The 15,177-nt window shown below is 39.0% G+C and overlaps 1 protein-coding gene across 5 annotated transcripts in view; it reads right to left on the reverse strand.

Annotated features, from left to right (window-relative positions):
• Positions 1–7,649, reverse strand: part of NMNAT3 (nicotinamide nucleotide adenylyltransferase 3) — a 143,441-nt gene extending 135,792 nt beyond the window's left edge. For 3 of the 5 annotated variants that reach the window (XM_043995634.1, XM_043995635.1, XM_043995631.1), the window contains exons 1-2: positions 7,514–7,649; positions 5,875–5,915 (exon numbers count right to left, since the gene is read on the reverse strand). The gene's annotated coding sequence lies outside the window, so the exon portion shown is untranslated. The remainder of the gene's footprint in view (positions 1–5,874; positions 5,916–7,513) is intronic. The other 2 variants (XM_043995632.1, XM_043995633.1) reach the window with 2 other exon arrangements.
• Positions 7,650–15,177: the final 7,528 nt, after the last annotated feature.

Below are 15,177 nucleotides of genomic sequence, written 5' to 3' on the forward strand. Positions count from 1 at the left end.
TCTCCCCCAGTAGACTATAAGCTCCTGGAGGGCTGCTTCATTTTTGTCACTGGGTCCCTAGTACTAATACAGTGCCTGGCATGTAGTAGTTACTTACTAAATGCTTTTCGATAGATTGAGGCAGTATGATGAAGTGAAAAAATGTGATAAACTAGGTGGGAGCTCAGTGCTACTTTATTGCTCTGCATCTGGTTCCTGCGTGACCTTGGATGAGTCCCATATGCTCTTCCCTGGGCCCTCTGAAAAATAAAGGGTTTGGACTAAATGAACTTGAAGGTCCCTTCTAGTTCTAAACCCACAATCCTACAATTTTTATGCTGCCACCCCTTTATTCTTTTATTTTTTTGTGAGGCAATTGGGGTTAAGTGACTTGCCCAGGGTCACACAGCCAGCAAGTGTCACGTGTCTGAGGCTGGATTTGAACTCAGGTCCTCCTGACTCCAGGGCCAGTACTTTATCCACTGTGCCACCTAGCTGCCCCTACCCCTTTTCTCTTAATACAATGCAGATAAAATGGGCTAGAAGTCAAGAATTCCTACACCGATTAACTTGAAACATCAGTAAATTTCTACTGGGGTCCAGCAGCAAGATTGATGCAGTACTGAACCAGATACACCTTTGGGCCTATTGATAGCACAGCAAGCCAATCAGGGTTAGAATTTTAACAGCAGCCCTGTCAGATAGTGGTTAAATCCCCCCTTACCTAGGGACAAGACCAGAATCAGAGAATGGTGCTAGTTTGAACCTAGATGTAGATATTATATGTTCCTTGCTCCCAAAGTTAAAGAGACACAAGAACATTTTAACTTATTGACTAATTTAATTTAGTCAATGTCCATAAATCTGGTCTCCTTAAAAAAGTAGAGAATATAAAGGTACATTTTTCATCTAAGGCCCTTTGAGCACATCAAATGTTTGGGTGACAAACATCCATTTGTTTTATACTAGGATTAGGGCCTAAAAGAAAAACCAAGACAAAGCATGGTCACTGACTCCTCTAAAGTCAGTCCCAGGAAGACAAAAGAAGGCCAGCTGGCTTAAAAAAAAAAAAAGCCTTTTGATAGTAATTAAAAGATTCTATTATAGCAAGTCTTTCCAGATTTTTATCTTTGCAAAGGAACATCTCAAGGTCAATAGTGTTTCAGAAATCATTGATAATAAACTCCTGTTTAATAATTTATGAAACAGGTAGACTGTGTCTACCTCACAGAGGTATGAGACTTGATTACTGAGAAATCACAGATTCTTAAATTGAATTATTATGTTCCTATGAAGCCTAATCATTAAGGTGTTTTCCTTCTATGTAGACCTGCAATTCCTTGGTGCAGACAGATCCCAGTGAGAAATCTACTTCTACCAAGGCAGACCAGAAACTTTTCTACAATTTAGAATCTAAAAGAGCTGCCTGAGGCACTGAGAAACTAAGTGACTTGGCCAAGATTAAACAGCTAGTATGTGACAGAGGCAACAATACATGGACCCAAGTCTTCTTGATTCCAAGGCCAGTTCCCCATCCAATAAACCCGCTGCCCTGCTGTTATTAATAATGATCACAAACATTTATATAGTATTTTAGGATGACATATCAACTCTCATTTGATCCTCACAAGTTCCCTATGAGGTATGCATTGCCAAGTAATATTATCCCAGTTCTGTTAAAGGAACTCAGGCTGAAAAGTTAAATAATTTGAGTAATTCACACTGCTACTAAATGACAGAGCTAGGATTCAAATTCAAATTCTTTATTCCCTTTCATTATACTCAAAGATTATTATCAGATATTCTGAGGGTCTTCCTTTCAGATTGATTCTTTTTGTTTGTTTGTTTTTTGTTGTTGTTGTTGAGGCAATTGGGGTCAAGTAACTTGCCCAAGGTCACACAGTAAGTGTCAAGTGTCTGAGGCTGAATTTGAACTCAGGTCCTCTTAAATCCTGGGCCGGTGTTTTATCCACTGCGCCACGTAGATGCCCTTGATACTGATTCTTTTTTGAAGACAAACTAAGTCATCTTTTTGCCTTTATCATTGAAGGGGTGTTGCCTCAGACAAAGTGAGACCTGGAAAAGACCTACTGCATCAGGGACCAAGGCCAGTTGTCTTGACCCATGTCTTGCCACTGGACTCAGATGACCCTGGAGGACGGAGTGAGGCTGATGACTTTACAAAGCTCTGCCTCACTTAAATTGAATTCACTTGCATTGCAAGTCAGGACATCACCTTCATGATGTCATTGTTCCTCTTCCAGAATGAAGGATGGAGAACTGGACACCCATGCATAGATCTCTTCATAATCCCACTCAAGCCTCTCCCAATCTTCCCAGCCCCCCCAGCACACCCCAACACACATAGGCAGACTGAAGTGCAAACTGTATTCCTTAAACTTGCAGAAGACCGACTCATGAGCTATTGGGTTCAAGAACTCGTTGAAAAGAAACAAACATTGCAGAGTTATCTTAACACCTGCTCCTTCTGGCTTTTACATGAGCTCATGACTAGAAAGTAGCTAAAGCTGTATCAATTCTACAGCTGTTAAACTTCTCCCATCAGAGTTCAATCACTTTCTTTTCTTTATATGGATCCTAAATGCATATTTCCTGTGGTGAGCTAGAAATGTTTTGTCAAGGTTCTTCCTTTTCTACCTTCAAATGCAAACAGTCATCAGAATAAACTGGAGCTTCTAACTAAAGAACCAGTTGGATTAAAAAGAAAAAAAAACCCTCCCAACTGTGTTTTTTAAAATTATCACTATTTATATATTAATGGCTGTTGCACCTGTTTTGGCAGTAAGCATTTATTATTAATATCATATATACCAGTAAAGAATCGACCACGTGGCAGTTAGCATAGGAAGGAGAAAAGCCCCAGACCCATTTTGTCTCTCAGAGAGATAGCACATGGTCTCAAGGTTTAAGAGGAAGAGCATGCACCAACAGACAGCATTCCAAGTCTAGGGATAGGGTCCAGGGAGCCAAGAGAAAGGAAGCCTCTTGTGGCCAAGGCTTTTACTTTCTTTTGATAGAGTCGGGTCATTATACATTGATCAAAGCTAATTGGTTAGCATCATTCAATTCCATTGGTCGACATAACTTGAGGGTGGTCCAAATTAAAATGAACTCTACAGATGACCTAATAGGAGAGATTCCCGCCCCCCCCCCCCACTAGAGGGCAAAGAGAAGTCTAGGGAAATCCTTACCTAGGTGTGGTTTAATCCCATAAATTCACTGAGCTAAACAAACAAAAAAATCAATCTACATTTTTTCCCTTGGGCTTCATCCAAACAAGATTTGAACTTCCTCAAGAATTGGACTTCCTGGAAGGGGGGGGGCAGGAAGAAAGGATTGAAACTGATCTCTGGGTCCCCCAAGAAATTCTTTTTTTTTTTTTCAGGGCAATGAGGGTTAAGTGACTTGCCCAGGGTCACACAGCTAGTAAGTGTCAAGTGTCTGCAGCTGAATTTGAACTCAGTTCCTCCTGATTCCAAGGCCAGTGCTTTATCCATTGTGCCACCTAGCTACCCCAAAATTCATTATTAATAATTATTTTCTCACACAACTATGAAGTTGGTTTACTGTTGAACACATTCATTCTAAGAGAACCTCTTCATAAGTGGACACCACTAACACTTGCTTTCAAAAGGTGCGAATGTTATTTGTTTGTGTACCAATCTTAGAGAAAAATTTAAATGGAACCCCTTTCTCTTGTCTACTTAAGTTCTGCTGCTGACAAGAATACTCAGGAGCCATTTCATTACAAAGGTACTTTAAGAACCTAGTAAAGGCTAAAACCCACTGACCAAAAAGCAGTATGCTAATAATTATACTACTAGAGGTGGTTTACTTTCTTTATTGTAACCAGTATTTTTTCTTTGCTTCAGGGTAGATAGTAATATAGTCAATGTTTAAGATCCATGGGAAACAACTGTTAATTTGTCATATTAAGTAAAATAATATTATAGTTTATAAAATATTAGTGAGACTACTGAGACAGTTTTTTCTAATGGACATTCTGTTCTAGTCTTCATCCTTTGCCTACAGGAAATAGACTGGTTTAAGGGCATAAACTGACACTCTCACTTCCTGTTAGTCTGGTCTTCACCAGATCCCTCAATCCCAAAGGCCTCTGTGGTAACATGCACAGTCATTAGACTGTTACCATCTTGGCCTCATGCAACTGGGTGAAAACAGCCAGAAGACAAATTTGAATCTTATCTATTCTCACACACATTTTGTTCTTCTCCAAGTGATATGTGGTCAAGACAGATTTCATTTTGGAGCTTCAACTCCCCAAATTTGAATAACAGATATAAAGATTTATCTAAATGGTAAGAAACTAGAACTTGACAAGGACATAAATAATAGTTTCACCCATTTTTAGAAAAAGTATCACATGTAGTCAAATGCTTTAAGTAATAAATGAAAATGTGAAGTTTGGTGAAGTTTGCTTCCTTTCTTTCTACTCTTACAGTTACCCATACCCAATTATCCCTACCTTTTAATTGATAGCATGCCCTACCAACATTAAGAATATTTTTCACTTCATCCCAACTCATTTTTTTAAAAAAAAGTTTCTATAACTTGCAAAAATTGATTTGAAACATTTTCTTTTTCTTGAGTTTGGACTCCAAACCCAAATTACCTGGTTTCTTCCTTAATCCTTTCTTTACTGGTGTCCTTATCCCATAACACATTTTTGTATATATTTCTCCTTTAAATTCATAAAACTGCAACAAACAGTATCTCTCCAATTCTCATCCATCATAGAAATAAGATATGGAAGGGACCTGAGAGGTCATCTAATTCAAACTCTTCTTTTTTACAGATGAGGACACAAACCTAAAAGTTTCATAGTAAATGACAGGAAGAGTCACTCAGGTCCTCTGACTCCAAATTCAGTAGTTCATCTACTGTATCATAAAACTCCTATTTTCTTTAAAAATTATAATATTATGTATATATATATACATGTATATATTTACACACACAAACATACATTCATACATGCATACATATATAAAGTTCCCTTGGGAGAATAAATGGCTTAATTAGGTGAATTCATTTTTTTCAAGTTATTAAAGTATTATTTATTGCCTGAAAAAGGTGAGATTGTACAAATACTCTTCCTCTCATATGCTTCACGCTTCTGTTTAATAAAAAATTGTGCATGAAGACTCATGTGGTTGGTTCTCTATTTCTCAACGAGCAAATGGACTATGTCTATGTAGATCAATTAATGGAGGTGATTGAATCAACATAAATGAAGCAAAGGAAAATAAATCAACCAACCAACAAGTATTTGCTGAGCATCTACCAAGAGCTCAGTGGCTTAGTTTAGGGAATACAAGAGAAATAAAAGTCATGCTCCTTGCTCAATAAGTTTACAAGCCTTATGAAACAACAGTACAGATGGCAAATACTTCCAAGTTTCATGATTTCACCATGCAAATAGTCCACATCTTGTAAGATAGTCTTTTTTGAATTACAGGAGTAAAATTCATCACCTGGCAGTCCCGTCTGGCAAGGTGCCTCTCCACTCTAATTTAGGCTAGCCTCAGGCAAGAATCAATATGGGATCCATATAAAAGACTTTCCATCTGGGTAGGGTTTACCAGAGTTTGCAGTAATCTGTAACATCAAGAAGTCTTAAGTGACCTCCCCAGTAGAGTAATATTTTAGTCTGGGGTGTGCTGGAGCGGACAAATTTTCAGTGAGCATTTACACCTGGAAATTTACACTGCAGAACAATTTGATTTACTGTTTTGGCTATTGCCTAGACTTAAGAAAGTGACAGAGAGGGGGTAGCTACCTGGCTCAGTGGATAAAGCACCAGCCCTGGATTTAGGAGGAACTGAGTTCAGACCTCAGACACTTGACACTTACTAGCTGTATGACCCTGGGCAAGTCACTTAACCCTCATGGCCCTGCAAAAAAGAAAAGAAAAAGGGAGATTACATTACATTCTAATTGGGGGACTGGGGATGGAGAACAGAAAATGAAGGAAAGTGGTGGTCAAGAAGAAATGGTTTTGGGGGCAGCTGGGTGGCGCAGTGGATAGAGCATTGGCCCTGGATTCAGGAGTACCTGAGTTCAGGTCCGCCTCAGACACTTAACACTTGCTAGCTGTGTGACCCTGGGCAAGTCACTTGGCCCCAATTGCCTCACCAAAAAAAAAAAAAAAAAAAAAGAAGAAATGGTTTTGGTCTAAAAAAAAAGAATAAAGTGATAGAGAGAAAATGTTAATCATGCGGGTTAAATTTAAAAGTGTGTCCTGTGTACTTTTGTGTGTGTGTCTGTAGAGTTGTTCGAAATTTACCAGCAAATCCCTAGCTTTAGTAGAAGAATCATTAAATAATTAAGTGCTAAGTGGTATGGTACAGTCTGCAGATTCATTGGGAGTCTGCGTAGTCAGAAAACTTAAAGGAATTAGAGAAGTCTTAAATAGAAGTAGGATAAAATTGGGGAAAGCAGAGATTCAATATCAACAAACAAAGGCAGGAATAAGTAACGTTTGTATCACAAAACTGTATAATTTTTTATCTGGATGTTACTGGAAATTGTGTAATTCAACACTCATTTTACAGAGAAGACTAATTTGATTTGGGTTTAGGTCGTTTTGTCTTTTCAGACTCTTCGTGCGCCCAACTTGGGTTTTCTTGGAAAAGATACTAAAGTATCTTTCTTCTTCTCCAACTCATTTTACAGATGAGGAAACTGAGGCAAAACGGGTTATGTGACTTGCCCAGAGTCACAAAACTATTAAGCGTCTGAAGGCGGATTTGAACTCTGTTCTTCCCGGCACCAGGCACTACACTCTATACACTGTGTCATCTAGTTGCTGATTTAGGTTGGTCAGTGGAAGGCTTATATTTATTTTGAGTTTGAGACCCCGGGTTCGAATTCTAGCCCTGCCACTCTGTAAAACTGATTTATCTTTTATCTTAGACAAGTTCCTTCGCCTCTTTGGGTATCGTTTGCAAAATGAGGGGTTTGGCCTTACACGACTAGAAGTTGCTTCCAACTCTAAATCTATGGATCCAAGTTTTCCTAATTCGAAGTTCAGTATTCCCTCCACTGCATTGCACAGCCTATCTTTCTAGGATGCTGGCGTATCTGGGAAATACTGTAAAAACAAACTCAATCTGTCCTAGTAAAGAGAGTAATCTGGGGGGTGATCATAGAGGCCCTAAATAGCGGTCCGCTAAACTGGGGGCCTCCGGGGCCACATCTGTAAACACCAGGAAGTATAAGAATCGCACCACAACTTCATGGCCCGCCGCGATAACCCAATCCACACCAGAAATGAGAAGTGTTCGGGGGAAAAACTCTACGTAGCTTAAAAGGAAAAGCCCTGAAAAGAGACGGAACCTCGGAAACATTTTAATTGGATGTATGAGCTTGGTGACAAATTGTCAGTGTCAAACAGGTTTTGGAAAGAGTAGTTTTCACTTTCCGTGCAGGGAGCAAGAATGAAATGAAAACCCGGTGCCAGGCGAGGGGCATCACAGGGAACAACTCTTACCTGGGAGGCTTCATGATTTAAGGGCGCAGCGCTCGGGCAGCTAATCCTGCCAACAAGTTAGACGGAGCCGGCCCGTCAATGAAGCTGGAACTCCAGCAGGGGAATGCGGGCGCAAAACAGGCACAGAATGAGTTTGTGCTCCCTCCTCCGCCCCCCTGCCGGAGGCTGCGCACTAGAAGCAAGGCCCCGCCCCTTCGCAGGTTCTCCCCCTCCCCCTCCCAGGCATTGGTTAGACTGTCTCCTAGGAGGCGGGCTTTAGTGAGGTTCTCCAATAGCCAAGTTCCCGCGGCTTGAGGCGGAAACACCTTCTGGGCCCTGTCAGACTCTGGGAGGAGTCGGCTGTAGCACCTGTCTTTAGCCTTCTTTGTATTGTGACTTTCACCTTGACTGTCTCCTCTGGGGCCCGGTCATGTGCGAACCTGAAAACCCGTTGTCCCGTTTTTTCTGTATCCCCTCTCGGCCCCGTCCGTCATCCTTAGCGTTCTTCCCACCTTCCTCTTCTCCCCACCTGTTTCTTTTTGATCACTGTCTCTTCCTCTCCCCACCAAATAACTTTGTCTCCTTTCGGGCCCCGTCCCCCCATTTGCTCTTGGTTCCGCCCACCAGCCGCACGCGCGTTCTTCGCTTCACCCTCCCCCTCGTCCCCTGCTCCGGCCCGACCCTGCTCCGTGTCGGTAGCAGGCTCTCCATACGCTTGAGGTTGGTGGAGGCCACTAAAATTTAGCTACCGGCCCGACCTCGACCAGAAGCGAACCGGGATAGCTGGGTGGGCCGACTGTACCCTAGAGGTCACTGCCTCGTCTTCTGCCTTCCCTGCCTATTCATAGCTTGGCCCTTCCTCTGGCCCTCCATGGCCCCCTGTGGAGTTGGCCTGAGGCCTTTCTCTTCCTTAACTCAGCTGCCAGTCTACAGGCACTTTGTTAAGCTTTTACTTTGTGCTTGGCATTGTGCTAGGGGCTGGGGATGCAAAGAAAGGCAAAAGACCAAAGAATGTTCCGATCTAAAAGGGGAGACAACATGCAAACAACCATGTACAAACAACTATACGGGATAAAGTGGGGGTGTTAGCGAGAATTAGGGGAACGGGCAAAGGCATCCCCTGTACTATGGGATTTTAGCTGGAACTTGAAGAAATACTGCCATGCTTCTGTGACTGTACGAAAGGCTGGCAACAAGCATTTATTAATCACTTACTATGAGCCAGGCACTGTACTGAGAGGTGGGGGATACAAACAAAAGCAAGAAGATCATCTCGGGGCTGCTAGGTGGCGCAGTAGATAAAGCACCAGCCCTGGATTCATGAGGACCTGAGTTTAAACACTTGACACTTACTAGCTGTGTGACCTTGGGCAAGTCTCTTAACCCTCATTGCCCCACAAAAGCAAAAACAAAAACAGCCCACCCCACCCCCTTTTACTTTCTAATGGGGAAAGAGAACTTAAAAGGAAGCTGAAGGAAAGGTCTAGGAAGAAGGTACTCTTCATGTAGGACCATGGTGGTGCAGTCTGGAGAGTCAGAAGTGCAGCCCAGTGGGAAATGAAGTACCCCCAAAATGAAAGCCCTGGAAAGAACTCCCCAGTGGAAGAAGGGGGGGGGGAGGGTCAAATTTATTGGCATGTACTTGGGCAAAATAGCTCCTAACAATTGTTTTAATTTCCTGTTCATTATTGGTGAGTTCACCCCTTTCATTTTTGATACTAGTCATTTGGTTTTCTTTCCTTTTAAAAATTAAATTAACTAATGGTTTATCTGTTTTATTGGTTTTTTTCCTCATTAAACCAGCTTCTAGTTTTATTTATTAGTTCAGTGGTTTTCTTACTTTGGGTAGATGATTCTTGGTTGTAATCCTAGCTGCTTTGCCCTCAATAATATCACACTCCAAGCCTTGTGATCCTTGAATATAGAAGTTGCTAAATCTTGTGTTTCCTTGATTGTGGCTCCATGATATTTGAATTGTTTCTTTCTGGTTGTTTGTACTATTTTCTTCTTGACCTGGGAGCTCTGGAATTTGTCTATAATAGTCCTGGGAGTTTTTATTTTGATAACTCTTTCAGGAAGTAATTGGTGGATTCTTTCAATTTCTGTTTTACCCTCTGGTTCTAGCATAGCAGGGGAATTTTCCTTAATAATTTCGCTGGGAAAAATGGAAAACAGTATGGCAGAAACTAGGTATAGACCATTTCACAGCATATACTTAAAAAAGGTCAAAATGGGTACATGATTTACAGATAAAGGTTGATACCATAAGCAAATTAAGAGATCATGGAATCATTTATCTGTCAGATTTATAGGCAGAGGAAGAATTTAGGACCAAAGAAGATATAGAGTGCAAAACAAAATGTAAAATAGATCATTTTGATTATATAAAATTTAAAAGTTTTTGCATGAACAAAACTAATATAACCAAGATTACAACAGAAGCAAAAGACTGGGAAAGAATCTTTGAAATAATTATCTCTGATAAAGGCCTCATTTCCCAATTATATAGAGAACTGAGTCAAATTTATAAAAATACAAGCCATTCCCCAATTGATAAATGCTCAAAGGATATGAACAGTTTTCAGACAAAGAAATCAAAGTTATCTATAGTCATGAAAAGATACTCTAAATCAATATTCATCAGAGAAATGCAAATTAAAACAACTGAGGTATTACCTCATACCTATCAGAGTGGCAAACATAAAAAAAGGAAAATATTGGTTTTGGAGGCAATGTGGGAAAGCTGGGATGCTAATACACTGTTGGTGAAGTTGTGAAAAGATCCAACCATTCTGGAAAGCAATTTGGAACAATGCCCAAAGGGCTGTAGAACTGTGCATACCATTTGATCCAGCAATTCCACTGCTAGGTTTATATCCCAAAGACATCCTCCAAAAGAGAAAAAACCTATTTTTACATAAATATTTATAGCAGGTCTTTTTGTACTGGCTAAGAATTGGAAATCAAAGGAATGCTCATCAATTGGGGAATGGCTAAACAAGCTGTGGTAGATGATGGTGATGGAATATTATTGTGCTATAAAAAAATGATAAGCAGGATGATTTCACAAAGCCTGTAAAGAATTGTATGAACTGATGTATAGTGAAGTGAGCAGAACCAAGAGAACATTGTGCACGGAGACAGCAATATTGTTTGATGATGAACTGTGAATGATTTAACTATTCGCAACAATACAATGATCCAAGACAATCTCAAAGGATTGTTGATGAACCATACTATCCATCTCCAAAGAAAGAACTGATATTGATTGAACACAGAGAGAATGTGAAACAATAGGGAACAACCAGTACAAAGATACCAAGGTGGTATATGAAGCATTGGGTTTGCCTGTGGAGCATAGGCCTATGTCTGGGTAGATGAATACCAGGACAGGAGTAAAGTATAAGAACCTTAGAAAGGTAGAAAGGGGTCAATTTGTGAAGGACTTTAAATATCAAACAGAGGAGTTCCTATTTGAATCAGTATTAACTACATATGTAAGGAGATTTTCTGATATATGCTTGTGTGTTTGCTTGTACACCTGCACACTCAATTGCACAGTGTGGCTAATAGAACTGATGTGGGATGGAATCAGGGTCAAATTGATTGTGAGTTGTCCCAAAAGAATTACAAGACTCAGTGACTCAGTTTCCCAAGTTTTATTACAATACTGTGGGTGACCAAAGGGAGAGAACCAGAATAGTGGAAAGGTATCTCTCAAATAATGAAAGAAAAGACAGTTATAGTATGAATAAATTGATTATCAGTCTCATTATAATAATCTCCACTTTAGGGAGGTACAGAGGAGGGTTTATCCTAATTTGGAGTTCCTGGGGTCCTAAAATAATCCCCGAGGCAGTACCTTTTTCCATGGAGGTGTGTTCTTGGGGTTTACATGTCATAAGGTGAATCTAGGGACAGATTTGGCCTTTTCTGCGCGTGTCTCTTTCTGTTTCCCATGGCTAGTTTCAAAACATCTTCATTTATCATTTATTTCTAGTCTAAATTTCTATAGCCTGTCATTTTATTTAAAGTCTTCATGGCCTCCCTCCCTCTCTTCCCATTATGGGTACTGATTACTATGGGTATGAGAACCTAGCATCCTGACTTATAAGTTATCCATTAACTGGGATCTGATTTCCTCTCAGAGCTCATATCTGAATTAGAGCTTGGGTCTTAAGTTTTTCTGTTAACCCCTTTTTTTGCCTCCTACATCAGAACCAAGAACTGAAGTCTTTTGACTCTCTCTTTTCCACTATACTAGCAACTGCTAAGGCCCCCATCTCTCATTGCTGAATTCCTCTGGGAACCTCCATTTTTAGGTAGAGCCCAGAACTGCCATGTTTTGCCAAACCCCCACCCAAGTATCTTGCCCTTCACCTCCTGTATTTCAGCATATTCAACCCTCCCCCCCCATTAGAATATAAGCCCCTTGAAGGTAGGGAATTACAGGGACTGTGATTGTCTGGCTCTGTCTTTCTTTTTGCTTGTACTTGTATCCCTAGTACTAGGTATAGTGCCTGGTACATAGTAAGTGCTGAATAAATTCTCCATTCCTCTGTTTCACATTATCAAGTGGTCTTTACTTCTAGATTAAAAACCTCTTTTAATTAACTAAAATTAATATATTGTAAAATATTATAGATATTATTTTATTATATATTTTAAAAGTTAATATGTAAAATTAATATTTTAATCCCAAAGTGAAAAATTATTTTACTTCTACAATGCATAGTTGTGTGAACTCAGGTTAATCACTTCCCTTCTCTCGCCCTCCTCTTTAAAACTCCCATGAAATAAAAAACAAAAACAAAAAACTTCCATGATACTGAACTCTTCTAACTGAGGAACCAGAGGCAGCTTGGCTTGGTCGTAGTTGACAGATTAGTTTCCTTATCTATAAAATGGGAATTACAATAACATTTACCTCCCAGTGTTGTTGGGAAGATAAAATGAAGTAATATTTGTAAAGTATGAACCTTTAAATGCTATATAAATCCTGGCTATTATCATTTTCCTGGCGATCTAGTGGTACACAAGCTGGCTTTGAAGGTAAAGAACTTATGTTCAACTCCCACATCTCTCACATTTTACCTGTTTGTTTTTAGGCAAGTAACTTCTGTAGTTCTCAGTGTTGCTGTTGTTTTCCATATGTAAAATGATGGGATTTTGGACTAGATAACCTCAATGGTCTCTTTTTCCAGCCCTAAATCTATTATCCCATGATGTCTCTATCAGATTGCTCTTCTTTATCTTGCCCTTTAAGTATCAACATCCCCAAAAGGCTTTGTCCTCTGCAGCCTTCTATTTTCTTTACCATTCTCATCCAATCCTATGACTTCAATGATAACTTCTATGATAATGACTCCTAAATTTGCATCTTTAGGCCAGACTTCACTGTGATCTCTAGTTTTATGTTTTCTTTTTTAATACAATTTTTATTTTTTGTTATTCTGAACCTGACAATTACCTGTTGGCCTGCACATTTTCATATATAAGTGACGGAAAAAGAAGATTGTATATGAAACCTCTTTCCAACTTGTTTTTCTTTACAATGTTTTAATCATTGCATAAAATATTTTCTTGGTTTCATTCACTATATTCTACATCATTTAATATAAGTCTTCTGGGCTTTCATTGAATTTGTTATTTTCATTGTTTCTTCAAGACAATATTTACATTCATGTAACATAATTCATATCAATTCCATAATTGATTGGTATCCCTTTATTTACCAGTTTTGTATTATACCAAAAATGTTATTATAAATATTTTTGTACATATGAGCCCTTCTCCTTTGTCTTTGATATCTTTGGGTGTAAGTCTAGTAGTCCATTGTCATGTCAAAGGGTTTGGTGATATTTTAGAGCTTTAAATTACTTTCCAGAATGGCTGTACCAATTCTTTTTCTATAATGTTTGACAGTCTGATGGTTATGATATAAAACTTCACAGTTGTTCTACTTTTCATTATTCTGTGAGACGCAGTGTGAAATGGTAGATACAGGGCTGGCCTTAAAGCCAGGATGACCTGGGTTTGAATTCTGCCTCTAATATGTATTGGTTTTATGAACCTGGACAAGTCACTTAATCTCTTGCTATTCTTTTTAAGCAATTCTCTAAAACTATGAATTAAAGACATACAGCCAACTTGCATCAAAAAACTCATCATCATAAGAATCCCTTGTAGCAATGAAATAATAAATCTAGTCCCTATCTCTTATTACAAACCTGCCTTTTATTTGAGAACTGCCTTGGTCATATCCCTTGATCATTTTTCTCTTGATTGGGAAATGGTCTAACACAATATTTTCAACTATGGGGAACATTCTTTGACACTACTTTTTCTGGTTCACTAGGGAAACATGTGTTGGAAATAGAGTCAGAGGACCTGGGTTCAAGTTTTGTCTAACTTCCTCATCTCTTAAACAAGGGGATTGGATTAGATGACCTATAGCATCCCTTCTGCCTGTAAATCTATGATACTACAGTCTCTTAAAACCTGTCCCTTTTCCCATTTGCCTAGTTATAAAGGGTAGAAACCTTCAATTTAAATTTTATTCTTTCCTACCCATATCCAATTAATTGCCAAATTCATTCTCTTCTATGCAATTTCTCTCACATTAGTCCCCTCCATTCCCATGGCTACTACCCTAATTCAGAATCTCATACCTTGTCAACTTATCTTCTCAAAGTTCTGTTTATAGTATATCACTTACTAGCTAAAAATATTCCATGGTTGCTTACTGCCTTTAGGATAAAATATAAAATCTATAGTGTGGTGTTGAGGTCCTTGCACAATTGATCAATCTCGGTAGTTTGTACTCAGTGTAATAACTGGAATTTGTGTGTAGTGTTTGAAAGTTTGCAAAGCATTGTACATACATTGAATAGTTTGATTCTCAAACCATGTTTGATAAGTGTTATAGATATTATTATTTGTATTTTTACAGAGGAGTAAACTGAGGCTAAGAAAGGTTAAGTGGGCTGCCTGGGCTGACATCAATGATAAATGTCTGGCATGGGATATAAAAACAGGTCATCCTGTCTGAACTTGGATAATATATGGAAAGAGCTTTGTGAACCTCAAATCACTATTATTCTTATTCTTATTGTTGTTGCTGTTATTGTTGTTGTTATTATTATTATTATATCTGCTGTCATACTATTTCTCATGTTCCAGCCACTTCAAATTAATCACCATTTCCAATTCTATCCTTCCTTGTCTAACATCTCTGCGTTTGCACATGCAGATGTTCTTCTTTGGAACAGCTGCATCACAGCATCTTGAAATCCAGACAGCTCATAAAGCTCTCAGCACATTGCCTTATACATAGCAACTGCACAATAAATAAATATCTATTGAACTTTAAGGTCCTTTTAAGTTCTAAAATTCCAAGATAATATGTAATAATTTACATGGTATTGTCTGTGTTTGGGAAAGTGACAAGACTAAATCCAGTTGTGTCTAGGGTAGGGCAAGTGAATCATTTATTGCCATTCTTCTCCAGGTCAGTTTGGGAGAAATAATGACCAACCTCTGATACACCACCCACTCTCTTCTCTTTATATACTTTACCCATATTCAGCTTCTTTCCTCTTTTCCTATTCAAATCATTTTACCTCTAAGCCTCATTTTCTTCATCTGCAAAATGAAAACATTAAATTAGATTATCTCATAGTTCT

The sequence above is a fragment of the Dromiciops gliroides genome, chromosome 3, assembly GCF_019393635.1.
Source record: "Dromiciops gliroides isolate mDroGli1 chromosome 3, mDroGli1.pri, whole genome shotgun sequence".
NCBI classification, from domain to species: domain Eukaryota; kingdom Metazoa; phylum Chordata; class Mammalia; order Microbiotheria; family Microbiotheriidae; genus Dromiciops; species Dromiciops gliroides.